Below are 16,414 nucleotides of genomic sequence, written 5' to 3'. Positions count from 1 at the left end.
ACAAACTGCGTGAGGTGGGGGAGGGTTGGGGTGAATGGACAAACTGAGAGAGGTGGGGGAGGGTTGGGGTGAACGGACAAACTGAGAGAGGTGGGGGAGGGGTGGGGTGAACGGACAAACTGAGAGAGGTGGGGGATGGGTGGGGTGAACGGACAAACTGAGAGAGGTGGGGGAGGGGTGGGATGAAGGGACAAACTGAGAGAGGTGGGGGAGGGATGGGGTGAACGGACAAACTGAGAGAGGTGGGGGAGGGGTGGGGTGAACGGACAAACTGAGAGAGGTGGGGGAGGGGTGGGGTGAACGGACAAACTGAGAGAGGTGGGGGAGGGGTGGGGTGAACGGACAAACTGAGAGAGGTGGGGGAGGGATGGGGTGAACGGACAAACTGAGAGAGGTGGGGGAGGGGTGGGGTGAACGGACAAACTGAGAGAGGTGGGGGAGGGGTGGGGTCAAAGGACAAACTGAGAGTGGTGGGGGAGGGGTGGGGTCAAAGGACAATCTGAGAGAGGTGGGGGAGGGGTGGGGTGAATGGACAAACTGAGACAGGTGGGGGGAGGGATGGGGTGAACGGACAAACTGAGAGAGGTGGGGGAGGGGTGGGGTGAACGGACAAACTGAGAGAGGTGGGGGAGGGGTGGGGTCAAAGGACAAACTGAGAGAGGTGGGGGAGGGATGGGGTGAACAGACAAACTGAGAGAGGTGGGGGAGGGGTGGGGTGAACGGACTAACTGAGAGAGGTGGGGGAGGGGTGGGGTCAAAGGACAAACTGAGAGAGGTGGGGAGGGGTGGGGTGAACGGACAAACTGAGAGAGGTGGGGGAGGGGTGGGGTGAACGGACAAACTGAGAGAGGTGGGGGAGGGGTGGGGTAAAAGGACAAACTGAGAGAGGTGGCAGAGGGATGGGGTGAACAAACATACTGCGTGAGGTGGGGGAGGGGTGGGGTGAATGGACAAACTGAGAGAGGTGGGGGAGGGGTGGGGATGAACGGACAAACAGAGAGGTGGGGGAGGGGTGGGGTGACCGGACAAACTGAGAGAGGTGGGGGAGGGGTGGGGTGAACGGACAAACTGAGAGAGGTGGGGGAGGGGTGGGGTGACCAGACAAACTGAGAGAGGTGGGGGAGGGGTGGGGTAAAAGGACAAACTGAGAGATGTGGGGGAGGGGTGTGGTGAACGGACAAACTGCGTGAGGTGAGGGAGGGGTGGGGTTAACAGACAAACTGAGAGAGGTGGGGGAGGGATGGGGTGAATGGACAAACTGAGAGAGGTGGGGAGGGATGGGGTGAACGGACAAACTGAGAGAGGTGGGGGAGGGGTGGGGTGAACGGACAAACTGAGAGAGGTGGGGGAGGGGTGGGGTGAACAGACAAACTGCGTGAGGTGGGGGAGGGATGGGGTGAACAGACAAACTGAGAAAGGTGGGGGAGGGTTGGGGTGAACAGACAAACTGAGAGAGGTGGGGGAGGGGTGGGGTGAATGGACAAACTGAGAGAGGTGGGGGAGGGGTGGGGTCAAAGGACAAACTGAGAGAGGTGTGGGAGGGGTGGGGTCAAAGGACAAACTGAGAGAGGTGGGGGAGGGGTGGGGTGAATGGACAAACTGAGAGAGGTGGGGGGAGGGATGGGGTGAACGGACAAACTGAGAGATGTGGGGGAGGGGTGGGGTGAACGGACAAACTGAGAGAGGTGGGGGAGGGGTGGGGTCAAAGGACAAACTGAGAGAGGTGGGGGAGTGGTGGGGTGAACGGACACACTGAGGGAGGTGGGGGAGGGGTGGGGTGAATGGACAAACTGAGAGAGGTGGGGGAGGGGTGGAGTGAACAGACAAACTGAGAGAGGTGGGGGAGGGGTGGGGTGAACGGACAAACTGAGAGAGGTGGGGGAGGGGTGGGGTCAAAGGAAAAACTGAGAGAGGTGGGGCAGGGGTGGGTGAACGGACAAACTGAGAGAGGTGGGGGAGGGGTGGGGTGAACGGACAAACTGAGAGAGGCGGGGGAGGGGTGGGGTCAAAGGAAAAACTGAGAGAGGTGGGGCAGGGGTGGGTGAACGGACAAACCGAGAAAGGTGGGGGAGGGGTGGGGTGACCGGACAAACTGAGAGAGGTGGGGGAGGGGTGGGGTAAAAGGACAAACTGAGAGATGTGGGGGAGGGGTGTGGTGAACGGACAAACTGCGTGAGGTGGGGGAGGCGTGGGGTGAACAGACAAACTGAGAGAGGTGGGGTGAATGGACAAACTGAGAGAGGTGGGGGAGGGATGGGTTGAACGGACAAACTGAGAGAGGTGGGGGAGGGGTGGGGTGAACGGACAAACTGAGAGAGGTGGGGGAGGGGTGGGGTGAACAGACAAACTGCGTGAGGTGGGGGAGGGATGGGGTGAACAGGAAAACTGAGAGAGGTGGGGGAGGGTTGGGGTGAATGGACAAACTGAGAGAGGTGGGGGAGGGTTGGGGTGAACAGACAAACTGAGAGAGGTGGGGGAGGGGTGGGGTGAACGGACAAACTGAGAGAGGTGGGGGAGGGGTGGGGTCAAAGGACAAACTGAGAGAGGTGTGGGAGGGGTGGGGTCAAAGGACAAACTGAGAGAGGTGGGGGAGGGATGGGGTGAATGGACAAACTGAGAGAGGTGGGGGGAGGGATGGGGTGAACGGACAAACTGAGAGATGTGGGGGAGGGGTGGGGTGAACGGACAAACTGAGAGAGGTGGGGGAGGGGTGGGGTCAAAGGACAAACTGAGAGAGGTGGGGGAGGGGTGGGGTGAACGGACACACTGAGGGAGGTGGGGGAGGGGTGGGGTGAATGGACAAACTGAGAGAGTTGGGGGAGGGGTGGGGTGAACAGACAAACTGAGAGAGGTGGGGGAGGGGTGGGGTGAACGGACAAACTGAGAGAGGTGGGGGAGGGGTGGGGTCAAAGGAAAAACTGAGAGAGGTGGGGCAGGGGTGGGGTCAAAGGAAAAACTGAGAGAGGTGGGGCAGGGGTGGGGTGAACGGACAAACTGAGAGAGGTGGGGGAGGGGTGGGGTGAACGGACAAACTGAGAGAGGTGGGGGAGGGGTGGGGTAAAAGGACAAACTGAGAGTGGTGGCGGAGGGATGGGGTGAACGGACAAACTGCGTGAGGTGGGGAGGGGTGGGGTGAACGGACAAATCGAGAGAGGTGGGGGAGGGTTGGGGTGAACGGACAAACTGAGAGAGGTGGGGGAGGGGTGGGGTGAACGGACTAACTGAGAGAGGTGGGGGAGGGATGGGGTGAACAGACAAACTGAGAGAGGTGGGGGAGGGGTGGGGTGAACGGACAAACTGCGTGAGGTGGGGGAGGGGTGGGGTGAACAGACAAACTGTGAGAGGTGGGGGAGGGATGGGGTGAATGGACAAACTGAGAGAGGTGGAGGAGGGATGGGGTGAACAGACAAACTGAGAGAGGTGGGGGAGGGGTGGGGTGACCGGACAAACTGAGAGAGGTGGGGGAGGGGTGGGGTAAAAGGACAAACTGAGAGAGGTGGGGGAGGGGTGGGGTCAAAGGACAAACTGAGAGAGGTGGGGGAGGGGTGGGGTGAATGGACAAACTGAGAGAGGTGGGTGGAGGGATGGGGTGAACGTACAAACTGAGAGAGGTGGGGGATGGGTGGGGTGAACGGACAAACTGAGAGAGGTGGGGGAGGGGTGGGGTGAACGGACAAACTGAGAGAGGTGGGGGAGGGGTGGGGTGAACGGACAAACTGAGAGAGGTGGGGGAGGGGTGGGGTCAAAGGACAAACTGAGAGTGGTGGGGGAGGGGTGGGGTCAAAGGACAATCTGAGAGAGGTGGGGGAGGGGTGGGGTGAATGGACAAACTGAGAGAGGTGGGGGGAGGGCTGGGGTGAACGGACAAACTGAGAGAGGTGGGGGAGGGGTGGGGTGAACGGACAAACTGAGAGTGGTGGGGGAGGGGTGGGGTCAAAGGACAAACTGAGAGAGGTGGGGGAGGGGTGGGGTGAACAGACAAACTGAGAGAGGTCGGGGAGGGGTGGGGTGAACGGACAAACTGAGAGAGGTGGGGAAGGGGTGGGGTCAAAGGAAAAACTGAGAGAGGTGGGGAGGGGTGGGGTGAACGGACAAACTGAGAGAGGTGGGGGAGGGTTGGGGTGAACGGACTAACTGAGAGAGGTGGGGGAGGGGTGGGGTAAAAGGACCAACTGAGAGAGGTGGCAGAGGGATGGGGTGAACGGACATACTGCGTGAGGTGGGGGAGGGGTGGGGTGAATGGACAAACTGAGAGAGGTGGGGGAGGGGTGGGGTAAAAGGACAAACTGAGAGATGTGGGGGAGGGGTGTGGTGAACGGACAAACTGCGTGAGGTGGGGGAGGCGTGGGGTGAACAGACAAACTGAGAGAGGTGGGGGAGGGATGGGGTGAATGGACAAACTGAGAGAGGTGGGGGAGGGATGGGGTGAACGGACAAACTGAGAGAGGTGGGGGAGGGGTGGGGTGAACGGACAAACTGAGAGAGGTGGGGGAGGGGTGGGTGAACAGACAAACTGCGTGAGGTGGGGGAGGGATGGGGTGAACAGACAAACTGAGAGAGGTGGGGGAGGGTTGGGGTGATTGGACAAACTGAGAGAGGTGGGGGAGGGTTGGGGTGAACAGACAAACTGAGAGAGGTGGGGGAGGGGTGGGGTGAACGGACAAACAGAGAGGTGGGGGAGGGGTGGGGTCAAAGGACAAACTGAGAGAGGTGTGGGAGGGGTGGGGTCAAAGGACAAACTGAGAGAGGTCGGGGAGGGGTGGGGTGAATGGACAAACTGAGAGAGGTGGGGGGAGGGATGGGGTGAACGGACAAACTGAGAGATGTGCGGGAGGGGTGGGGTGAACGGACAAACTGAGAGAGGTGGGGGAGGGGTGGGGTGAGCAGACAAACTGAGAGAGGTGGGGGAGGGGTTGGGTGAACGGACAAACTGAGAGAGGTGGGGAAGGGGTGGGGTCAAAGGAAAAACTGAGAGAGGTGGGGAGGGGTGGGGTGAACGGACAAACTGAGAGAGGTGGGGGAGGGGTGGGGTGAACGGACAAACTGAGAGAGGTGGGGGAGGGGTGGGGTGAACGGACAAACTGAGAGAGGTGGGGGAGGGATGGGGTGAACAGACAAACTGAGAGAGGTGGGGGAGGGGTGGGGTGAACGGACAAACTGCGTGAGGTGGGGGAGGGTTGGGGTGAATGGACAAACTGAGAGAGGTGGGGGAGGGTTGGGGTGAACGGACAAACTGAGAGAGGTGGGGGAGGGGTGGGGTGAACGGACAAACTGAGAGAGGTGGGGGATGGGTGGGGTGAACGGACAAACTGAGAGAGGTGGGGGAGGGGTGGGATGAAGGGACAAACTGAGAGAGGTGGGGGAGGGATGGGGTGAACGGACAAACTGAGAGAGGTGGGGGAGGGGTGGGGTGAACGGACAAACTGAGAGAGGTGGGGGAGGGGTGGGGTGAACGGACAAACTGAGAGAGGTTGGGGAGGGATGGGGTGAACGGACAAACTGAGAGAGGTGGGGGAGGGGTGGGGTGAACGGACAAACTGAGAGAGGTGGGGGAGGGGTGGGGTCAAAGGACAAACTGAGAGTGGTGGGGGAGGGGTGGGGTCAAAGGACAATCTGAGAGAGGTGGGGGAGGGGTGGGGTGAATGGACAAACTGAGACAGGTGGGGGGAGGGATGGGGTGAACGGACAAACTGAGAGAGGTGGGGGAGGGGTGGGGTGAACGGACAAACTGAGAGAGGTGGGGTAGGGGTGGGGTCAAAGGACAAACTGAGAGAGGTGGGGGAGGGATGGGGTGAACAGACAAACTGAGAGAGGTGGGGAGGGGTGGGGTGAACGGACTAACTGAGAGAGGTGGGGGAGGGGTGGGGTCAAAGGACAAACAGAGAGAGGTGGGGAGGGGTGGGGTGAACGGACAAACTGAAAGAGGTGGGGGAGGGGTGGGGTGAACGGACAAACTGAGAGAGGTGGGGGAGGGGTGGGGTAAAAGGACAAACTGAGAGAGGTGGCAGAGGGATGGGGTGAACAGACATACTGCGTGAGGTGGGGGAGGGGTGGGGTGAATGGACAAACTGAGAGAGGTGGGGGAGGGGTGGGGATGAACGGACAAACAGAGAGGTGGGGGAGGGGTGGGGTGACCTGACAAACTGAGAGAGGTGGGGGAGGGGTGGGGTGAACGGACAAACTGAGAGAGGTGAGAGAGGGGTGGGGTGACCGGACAAACTGAGAGAGGTGGGGGAGGGGTGGGGTAAAAGGACAAACTGAGAGATGTGGGGGAGGGGTGTGGTGAACGGACAAACTGCGTGAGGTGAGGGAGGGGTGGGGTTAACAGACAAACTGAGAGAGGTGGGGGAGGGATGGGGTGAATGGACAAACTGAGAGAGGTGGGGAGGGATGGGGTGAACGGACAAACTGAGAGAGGTGGGGGAGGGGTGGGGTGAACGGACAAACTGAGAGAGGTGGGGGAGGGGTGGGGTGAACAGACAAACTGCGTGAGGTGGGGGAGGGATGGGGTGAACAGACAAACTGAGAAAGGTGGGGGAGGGTTGGGGTGAACAGACAAACTGAGAGAGGTGGGGGAGGGGTGGGGTGAATGGACAAACTGAGAGAGGTGGGGGAGGGGTGGGGTCAAAGGACAAACTGAGAGAGGTGTGGGAGGGGTGGGGTCAAAGGACAAACTGAGAGAGGTGGGGGAGGGGTGGGGTGAATGGACAAACTGAGAGAGGTGGGGGGAGGGATGGGGTGAACGGACAAACTGAGAGATGTGGGGGAGGGGTGGGGTGAACGGACAAACTGAGAGAGGTGGGGGAGGGGTGGGGTCAAAGGACAAACTGAGAGAGGTGGGGGAGTGGTGGGGTGAACGGACACACTGAGGGAGGTGGGGGAGGGGTGGGGTGAATGGACAAACTGAGAGAGGTGGGGGAGGAGTGGAGTGAACAGACAAACTGAGAGAGGTGGGGGAGGGGTGGGGTGAACGGACAAACTGAGAGAGGTGGGGGAGGGGTGGGGTCAAAGGAAAAACTGAGAGAGGTGGGGCAGGGGTGGGTGAACGGACAAACTGAGAGAGGTGGGGGAGGGGTGGGGTGAACGGACAAACTGAGAGAGGCGGGGGAGGGGTGGGGTCAAAGGAAAAACTGAGAGAGGTGGGGCAGGGGTGGGTGAACGGACAAACCGAGAGAGGTGGGGGAGGGGTGGGGTGACCGGACAAACTGAGAGAGGTGGGGGAGGGGTGGGGTAAAAGGACAAACTGAGAGATGTGGGGGAGGGGTGTGGTGAACGGACAAACTGCGTGAGGTGGGGGAGGCGTGGGGTGAACAGACAAACTGAGAGAGGTGGGGTGAATGGACAAACTGAGAGAGGTGGGGGAGGGATGGGGTGAACGGACAAACTGAGAGAGGTGGGGGAGGGGTGGGGTGAACGGACAAACTGAGAGACGTGGGGGAGGGGTGGGGTGAACAGACAAACTGCGTGAGGTGGGGGAGGGATGGGGTGAACAGACAAACTGAGAGAGGTGGGGGAGGGTTGGGGTGAATGGACAAACTGAGAGAGGTGGGGGAGGGTTGGGGTGAACAGACAAACTGAGAGAGGTGTGGGAGGGGTGGGGTCAAAGGACAAACTGAGAGAGGTGGGGGAGGGATGGGGTGAATGGACAAACTGAGAGAGGTGGGGGGAGGGATGGGGTGAACGGACAAACTGAGAGATGTGGGGGAGGGGTGGGGTGAACGGACAAACTGAGAGAGGTGGGGGAGGGGTGGGGTCAAAGGACAAACTGAGAGAGGTGGGGGAGGGGTGGGGTGAACGGACACACTGAGGGAGGTGGGGGAGGGGTGGGGTGAATGGACAAACTGAGAGAGTTGGGGGAGGGGTGGGGTGAACAGACAAACTGAGAGAGGTGGGGGAGGGGTGGGGTGAACGGACAAACTGAGAGAGGTGGGGGAGGGGTGGGGTCAAAGGAAAAACTGAGAGAGGTGGGGCAGGGGTGGGGTGAACGGACAAACTGAGAGAGGTGGGGAGGGGTGGGGTGAACGGACAAACTGAGAGAGGTGGGGGAGGGGTGGGGTAAAAGGACAAACTGAGAGTGGTGGCGGAGGGATGGGGTGAACGGACAAACTGCGTGAGGTGGGGAGGGGTGGGGTGAACGGACAAATCGAGAGAGGTGGGGGAGGGTTGGGGTGAACGGACAAACTGAGAGAGGTGGGGGAGGGGTGGGGTGAACGGACTAACTGAGAGAGGTGGGGGAGGGATGGGGTGAACAGACAAACTGAGAGAGGTGGGGGAGGGGTGGGGTGAACGGACAAACTGCGTGAGGTGGGGGAGGGGTGGGGTGAACAGACAAACTGTGAGAGGTGGGGGAGGGATGGGGTGAATGGACAAACTGAGAGAGGTGGAGGAGGGATGGGGTGAACAGACAAACTGAGAGAGGTGGGGGAGGGGTGGGGTGACCGGACAAACTGAGAGAGGTGGGGGAGGCGTGGGGTAAAAGGACAAACTGAGAGAGGTGGGGGAGGGGTGGGGTCAAAGGACAAACTGAGAGAGGTGGGGGAGGGGTGGGGTGAATGGACAAACTGAGAGAGGTGGGTGGAGGGATGGGGTGAACGTACAAACTGAGAGAGGTGGGGGATGGGTGGGGTGAACGGACAAACTGAGAGAGGTGGGGGAGGGGTGGGGTGAACGGACAAACTGAGAGAGGTGGGGGAGGGGTGGGGTGAACGAACAAACTGAGAGAGGTGGGGGAGGGGTGGGGTCAAAGGACAAACTGAGAGTGGTGGGGGAGGGGTGGGGTCAAAGGACAATCTGAGAGAGGTGGGGGAGGGGTGGGGTGAATGGAAAAACTGAGAGAGGTGGGGGGAGGGCTGGGGTGAACGGACAAACTGAGAGAGGTGGGGGAGGGGTGGGGTGAACGGACAAACTGAGAGTGGTGGGGGAGGGGTGGGGTCAAAGGACAAACTGAGAGAGGTGGGGGAGGGGTGGGGTGAACAGACAAACTGAGAGAGGTGGGGGAGGGGTGGGGTGAACGGACAAACTGAGAGAGGTGGGGAAGGGGTGGGGTCAAAGGAAAAACTGAGAGAGGTGGGGAGGGGTGGGGTGAACGGACAAACTGAGAGAGGTGGGGGAGGGTTGGGGTGAACGGACTAACTGAGAGAGGTGGGGGAGGGGTGGGGTAAAAGGACCAACTGAGAGAGGTGGCAGAGGGATGGGGTGAACGGACATACTGCGTGAGGTGGGGGAGGGGTGGGGTGAACGGACAAACTGAGAGAGGTGGGGGAGGGGTGGGGATGAACGGACAAACTGAGAGAGGTGGGGGAGGGGTGGGGTGACCGGACAAACTGAGAGAGGTGGGGGAGGGGTGGGGTGAACGGACAAACTGAGAGAGGTGGGGGAGGGGTGGGGTGAACGGACAAACCGAGAGAGGTGGGGGAGGGGTGGGGTGACCGGACAAACTGAGAGAGGTGGGGGAGGGGTGGGGTAAAAGGACAAACTGAGAGATGTGGGGGAGGGGTGTGGTGAATGGACAAACTGCGTGAGGTGGGGGAGGCGTGGGGTGAACAGACAAACTGAGAGAGGTGGGGGAGGGATGGGGTGAATGGACAAACTGAGAGAGGTGGGGGAGGGATGGGGTGAACGGACAAACTGAGAGAGGTGGGGGAGGGGTGGGGTGAACGGACAAACTGAGAGAGGTGGGGGAGGGGTGGGGTGAACAGACAAACTGAGAGAGGTGGGGGAGGGTTGGGGTGATTGGACAAACTGAGAGAGGTGGGGGAGGGTTGGGGTGAACAGACAAACTGAGAGAGGTGGGGGAGGGGTGGGGTGAACGGACAAACAGAGAGGTGGGGGAGGGGTGGGGTCAAAGGACAAACTGAGAGAGGTGTGGGAGGGCTGGGGTCAAAGGACAAACACAGAGAGGTCGGGGAGGGGTGGGGTGAATGGACAAACTGAGAGAGGTGGGGGGAGGGATGGGGTGAACGGACAAACTGAGAGATGTGGGGGAGGGGTGGGGTGAACGGACAAACTGAGAGAGGTGGGGGAGGGGTGGGGTCAAAGGACAAACTGAGAGAGGTGGGGGAGGGGTGGGGTGAACGGACACACTGAGGGAGGTGGGGGAGGGGTGGGGTGAATGGACAAACTGAGAGAGGTGGGGGAGGGGTGGGGTGAACAGACAAACTGAGAGAGGTGGGGGAGGGGTGGGGTGAACGGACAAACTGAGAGAGGTGGGGGAGGGGTGGGGTCAAAGGAAAAACTGAGAGAGGTGGGGCAGGGGTGGGGTGAACGGACAAACTGAGAGAGGTGGGGGAGGGGTGGGGTGAACGGACAAACTGAGAGAGGTGGGGGAGGGGTGGGGTAAAAGGACAAACTGAGAGTGGTGGCGGAGGGATGGGGTGAACGGACAAACTGCGTGAGGTGGGGAGGGGTGGGGTGAACGGACAAATCGAGAGAGGTGGGGGAGGGTTGGGGTGAACGGACAAACTGAGAGAGGTGGGGGAGGGGTGGGGTGAACGGACTAACTGAGAGAGGTGGGGAGGGATGCGGTGAACAGACAAACTGAGAGAGGTGGGGGAGGGGTGGGGTGAACGGACAAACTGCGTGAGGTGGGGGAGGGGTGGGGTGAACAGACAAACTGTGAGAGGTGGGGGAGGGATGGGGTGAATGGACAAACTGAGAGAGGTGGAGGAGGGATGGGGTGAACAGACAAACTGAGAGAGGTGGGGGAGGGGTGGGGTGACCGGACAAATTGAGAGAGGAGGGGGAGGGGTGGGGTAAAAGGACAAACTGAGAGATGTGGGGGAGGGGTGTGGTGAACGGACAAACTGCGTGAGGTGGGGGAGGGGTGGGGTGAACAGACAAACTGAGAGAGGTGGGGGAGGGATGGGGTGAATGGACAAACTGAGAGAGGTGGGGGAGGGATGGGGTGAACGGACAAACTGAGAGAGGTGGGGGAGGGGTGGGGTGAACGGACAAACTGAGAGAGGTGGGGGAGGGGTGGGGTGAACAGACAAACTGCGTGAGGTGGGGGAGGGATGGGGTGAACAGACAAACTGAGAGAGGTGGGGGAGGGTTGGGGTGAATGGACAAACTGAGAGAGGTGGAGCAGGGGTGGGGTGAACGGACAAACTGAGAGAGGTGGGGGAGGGGTGGGGTCAAAGGACAAACTGAGAGAGGTGTGGGAGGGGTGGGGTCAAAGGACAAACTGAGAGAGGTGGGGGAGGGGTGGGGTGAATGGACAAACTGAGAGAGGTGGGGGGAGGGATGGGGTGAACGGACAAACTGAGAGATGTGGGGGAGGGGTGGGGTGAACGGACAAACTGAGAGAGGTGGGGGAGGGGTGGGGTCAAAGGATAAACTGAGAGAGGTGGGGGAGGGGTGGGGTGAACGGACACACTGAGGGAGGTGGGGGAGGGGTGGGGTGAATGGACAAACTGAGAGAGGTGGGGGAGGGGTGGGGTGAACAGACAAACTGAGAGAGGTGGGGGAGGGGTGGGATGAACGGACAAACTGAGAGAGGTGGGGGAGGGGTGGGGTCAAAGGAAAAACTGAGAGAGGTGGGGCAGGGGTGGGGTGAACGGACAAACTGAGAGAGGTGGGGGAGGGGTGGGGTGAACGGACAAACTGAGAGAGGTGGGGGAGGGGTGGGGTAAAAGGACAAACTGAGAGAGGTGGCAGAGGGATGGGGTGAACGGACAAACTGCGTGAGGTGGGGGAGGGGTGGGGTGAACGGACAAATCGAGAGAGGTGGGGGAGGGGTGGGGTGAACGGACAAACTGAGAGAGGTGGGGGAGGGGTGGGGTGAACGGACAAGCTGAGAGAGGTGGGGAGGGATGGGGTGAACAGACAAACTGAGAGAGGTGGGGGAGGGGTGGGGTGAACGGACAAACTGCGTGAGGTGGAGGATGGGTGGGGTGAACAGACAAACTGAGAGAGGTGGGGGAGGGATGGGGTGAATGGACAAACTGAGAGAGGTGGGGGAGGGATGGGGTGAACAGACAAACTGAGAGAGGTGGGGGAGGGGTGGGGTGAACGGACAAACTGCGTGAGGTGGGGGAGGGTTGGGGTGAATGGACAAACTGAGAGAGGTGGGGGAGGGTTGGGGTGAACGGACAAACTGAGAGAGGTGGGGGAGGGGTGGGGTGAACGGACAAACTGAGAGAGGTGGGGGATGGGTGGGGTGAACGGACAAACTGAGAGAGGTGGGGGAGGGGTGGGATGAAGGGACAAACTGAGAGAGGTGGGGGAGGGATGGGGTGAACGGACAAACTGAGAGAGGTGGGGGAGGGGTGGGGTGAACGGACAAACTGAGAGAGGTGGGGGAGGGGTGGGGTGAACGGACAAACTGAGAGAGGTGGGGGAGGGATGGGGTGAACGGACAAACTGAGAGAGGTGGGGGAGGGGTGGGGTGAACGGACAAACTGAGAGAGGTGGGGGAGGGGTGGGGTCAAAGGAGAAACTGAGAGTGGTGGGGGAGGGGTGGGGTCAAAGGACAATCTGAGAGAGGTGGGGGAGGGGTGGAGTGAATGGACAAACTGAGACAGGTGGGGGGAGGGATGGGGTGAACGGACAAACTGAGAGAGGTGGGGGAGGGGTGGGGTGAACGGACAAACTGAGAGAGGTGGGGGAGGGGTGGGGTCAAAGGACAAACTGAGAGAGGTGGGGGAGGGGTGGGGTGAACAGACAAACTGAGAGAGGTGGGGGAGGGGTGGGGTGAACGGACTAACTGAGAGAGGTGGGGGAGGGGTGGGGTCAAAGGACAAACTGAGAGAGGTGGGGAGGGGTGGGGTGAACGGACAAACTGAGAGAGGTGGGGGAGGGGTGGGGTGAACGGACAAACTGAGAGAGGTGGGGGAGGGGTGGGGTAAAAGGACAAACTGAGAGAGGTGGCAGAGGGATGGGGTGAACAGACATACTGCGTGAGGTGGGGGAGGGGTGGGGTGAATGGACAAACTGAGAGAGGTGGGGGAGGGGTGGGGATGAACGGACAAACAGAGAGGTGGGGGAGGGGTGGGGTGACCGGACAAACTGAGAGAGGTGGGGGAGGGGTGGGGTGAACGGACAAACTGAGAGAGGTGGGGGAGGGGTGGGGTGACCGGACAAACTGAGAGAGGTGGGGGAGGGGTGGGGTAAAAGGACAAACTGAGAGATGTGGGGCAGGGGTGTGGTGAACGGACAAACTGCGTGAGGTGAGGGAGGGGTGGGGTTAACAGACAAACTGAGAGAGGTGGGGGAGGGATGGGGTGAATGGACAAACTGAGAGAGGTGGGGAGGGATGGGGTGAACGGACAAACTGAGAGAGGTGGGGGAGGGGTGGGGTGAACGGACAAACTGAGAGAGGTGGGGGAGGGGTGGGGTGAACAGACAAACTGCGTGAGGTGGGGGAGGGATGGGGTGAACAGACAAACTGAGAAAGGTGGGGGAGGGTTGGGGTGAACAGACAAACTGAGAGAGGTGGGGGAGGGGTGGGGTGAATGGACAAACTGAGAGAGGTGGGGGAGGGGTGGGGTCAAAGGACAAACTGAGAGAGGTGTGGGAGGGGTGGGGTCAAAGGACAAACTGAGAGAGGTGGGGGAGGGGTGGGGTGAATGGACAAACTGAGAGAGGTGGGGGGAGGGATGGGGTGAACGGACAAACTGAGAGATGTGGGGGAGGGGTGGGGTGAACGGACAAACTGAGAGAGGTGGGGGAGGGGTGGGGTCAAAGGACAAACTGAGAGAGGTGGGGGAGTGGTGGGGTGAACGGACACACTGAGGGAGGTGGGGAGGGGTGGGGTGAATGGACAAACTGAGAGAGGTGGGGGAGGGGTGGGGTGAACGGACAAACTGAGAGAGGTGGGGGAGGGGTGGGGTCAAAGGAAAAACTGAGAGAGGTGGGGCAGGGGTGGGTGAACGGACAAACTGGGAGAGGTGGGGGAGGGGTGGGGTGAACGGACAAACTGAGAGAGGCGGGGGAGGGGTGGGGTAAAAGGACAAACTGAGAGAGGTGGCGGAGGGATGGGGTGAACGGACAAACTGCGTGAGGTGGGGGAGGGGTGGGGTGAACGGACAAATCGAGAGAGGTGGGGGAGGGGTGGGGTGAACGGACAAACTGAGAGAGGTGGGGGAGGGGTGGGGTGACCGGACAAACTGAGAGAGGTGGGGGAGGGGTGGGGTAAAAGGACAAACTGAGAGATGTGGGGGAGGGGTGTGGTGAACGGACAAACTGCGTGAGGTGGGGGAGGGGTGGGGTGAACAGACAAACTGAGAGAGGTGGGGGAGGGGTGGGGTGAACGGACAAACTGAGAGAGGTGGGGGAGGGGTGGGGTCAAAGGAAAAACTGAGAGAGGTGGGGCAGGGGTGGGGTGAACGGACAAACTGAGAGAGGTGGCGGAGGGATGGGGTGAACGGACAAACTGCGTGAGGTGGGGGAGGGGTGGGGTGAACGGACAAACTGAGAGAGGTGGGGGAGGGTTGGGGTGAACGGACACACTGAGAGAGGTGGGGGAGGGTTGGGGTGAATGGACAAACTGAGAGAGGTGGGGGAGGGATGGGGTGAACGGACACACTGAGAGAGGTGGGGGAGGGGTGGGGTGAACGGACAAACTGAGAGAGGTGGGGGAGGGGTGGGGTGAACGGACAAACTGAGAGAGGTGGGTGAGGGGTGGGGTGAACGGACAAACTGAGAGAGGTGGGGAGGGGTGGGGTGAACGGACAAACTGAGAGAGGTGGGGGAGGGGTGGGGTGAACGGACACACTGAGGGAGGTGGGTGAGGGGTGGGGTGAACGGACAGGCTGAGAGAGGTGGGGGAGGGGTGGGGTGAACGGACACACTGAGAGAGGTGGGGGAGGGATGGGGTGAAAGTTGTCTTGGGCACTCACTCAAAATGGGTAGTAATGAATTGGCTCCCTTTTAAACCTTGCCTTTTGACCTCATTGGATAAGAAAGTGGGGCGTGGTGTAAAACAGGCTGTAGATTCGCTATAACCCATTTTGAGCTACCGATTTGGCCCCCAAGATCTCTACAGGGCAGGTTTAGCTCAAATATAATCTGGCCAGGAATTGGGAAACAGTTGTATTAGCTGCTGGAAGAAACTGCAGACTGCATCGTCATGCCTCTTATGTGCTAGCCGTGTCTCAGTGGGTAGCACGCTTACCTCTGAGTTATGAAGGTTATGTGTTCGAGCCCCACTCTGAAGACTTGAGCACATAATCCAGGCTTACACTCCAGTGCAGTGCTGAGGAAGTGCTGCACTGTCGGCAGTGCCGTCCTTTGGATGAGACGTTAAACTGAGGCCCCGTCTGCCCTCTCAGGTGGACGTTAAAGATCCCACAGCACTATTTCAAAGAGCAGAGCAGAGCAGTTATCCCCGGTATCCTGGCCAATATTTATCACTCAACAAACATCACTCGCTTTCTAGATCAGTATATCAAGGAACCTTTGAGGGAATTGACTATTTTAGATCTAGTATTGTGCACTGAGACAGGGTTAATTTATAACTTTGTAGTAAAGGAGCCTCTGGGGAGCAGTGATCATAATATGATAGAATTGTATGTTGAGTTTGAGAGTGATTTAGTTAAGTCCAAAACTAGGGTCCTAAACCAGAACAAAGCAAGGTATGAGAGGCGAGTTGGCTAAGGTAGGTTGGGAAACTAGATTAAAAGATATAACAGTAGAAAAGCAATGGCAAACATTTAAATAAATAGTTTATAATTTGCAACGAATATACATTCCCTTAAGAAATAAAAACACCACGGGAAAAATGGTTCGGCCGTGGCTAAAAGGAGAAATTAAAGACAGTATTAGATTAAAGGAAGAGGCTTATAATGTTGCCAAAATGAATAGTAAGCCTGAGGATTGGGAGGATTTTAGATTTCAGCAAAGAAGTACCAAGAAATTGTTGAAGAAAGGGAAAATAGAATATGAAAATTATCTAGCAAGAGACATAAAAACAGACTGTAAAAGCTTCTATAGGTATGTAAAAAGGAAAAAATTAGTGAAAGTAAATGTGAATTCCTTACAGGCTGAGAGGAGAAATTATAATGGGGAATAAGGAAATGGCGGGGAAATTAAACAAACACTTTGGCCGCGATTTCCCCTACCTCGGCGGATCTGGTCCCGAACTTGCTGATGTCTCCAGCCCGCCGTCCAAAATGATTTTACGCTGACTGGGCTTGTAAAGCCCACCCAGCACATTTGCCAGCCAATTGATGGAAGCAGGCCTGATGACGTCACTTGATGTCGTGTCATCAGCCGGTTTCCTTAAAGGAACCACGCGCAAATTGATTTTGACAGTTGTGCTGTCAGTGTTCTACTGTATTAAAATGCTGCAAACACTGACAAACACTGCACAGAGGTGCACAGCTGCACCCTGGCTCTCCCATGACTCCCTCTATATGCTTATGCAGGGAGTCACAGCATGCAGGGTGGTCCTCTTCCATTCAAATGGGCGGAAGAG

The sequence above is a fragment of the Somniosus microcephalus genome, chromosome 3 (assembly GCF_052327205.1).
Source record: "Somniosus microcephalus isolate GS21.2 chromosome 3, FLI_Smic_1.0, whole genome shotgun sequence".
Lineage (NCBI taxonomy): Eukaryota > Metazoa > Chordata > Chondrichthyes > Squaliformes > Somniosidae > Somniosus > Somniosus microcephalus.
The sequence above is the reverse complement of the archived record's forward strand: the minus strand, read 5'-3'. Positions refer to the sequence as shown.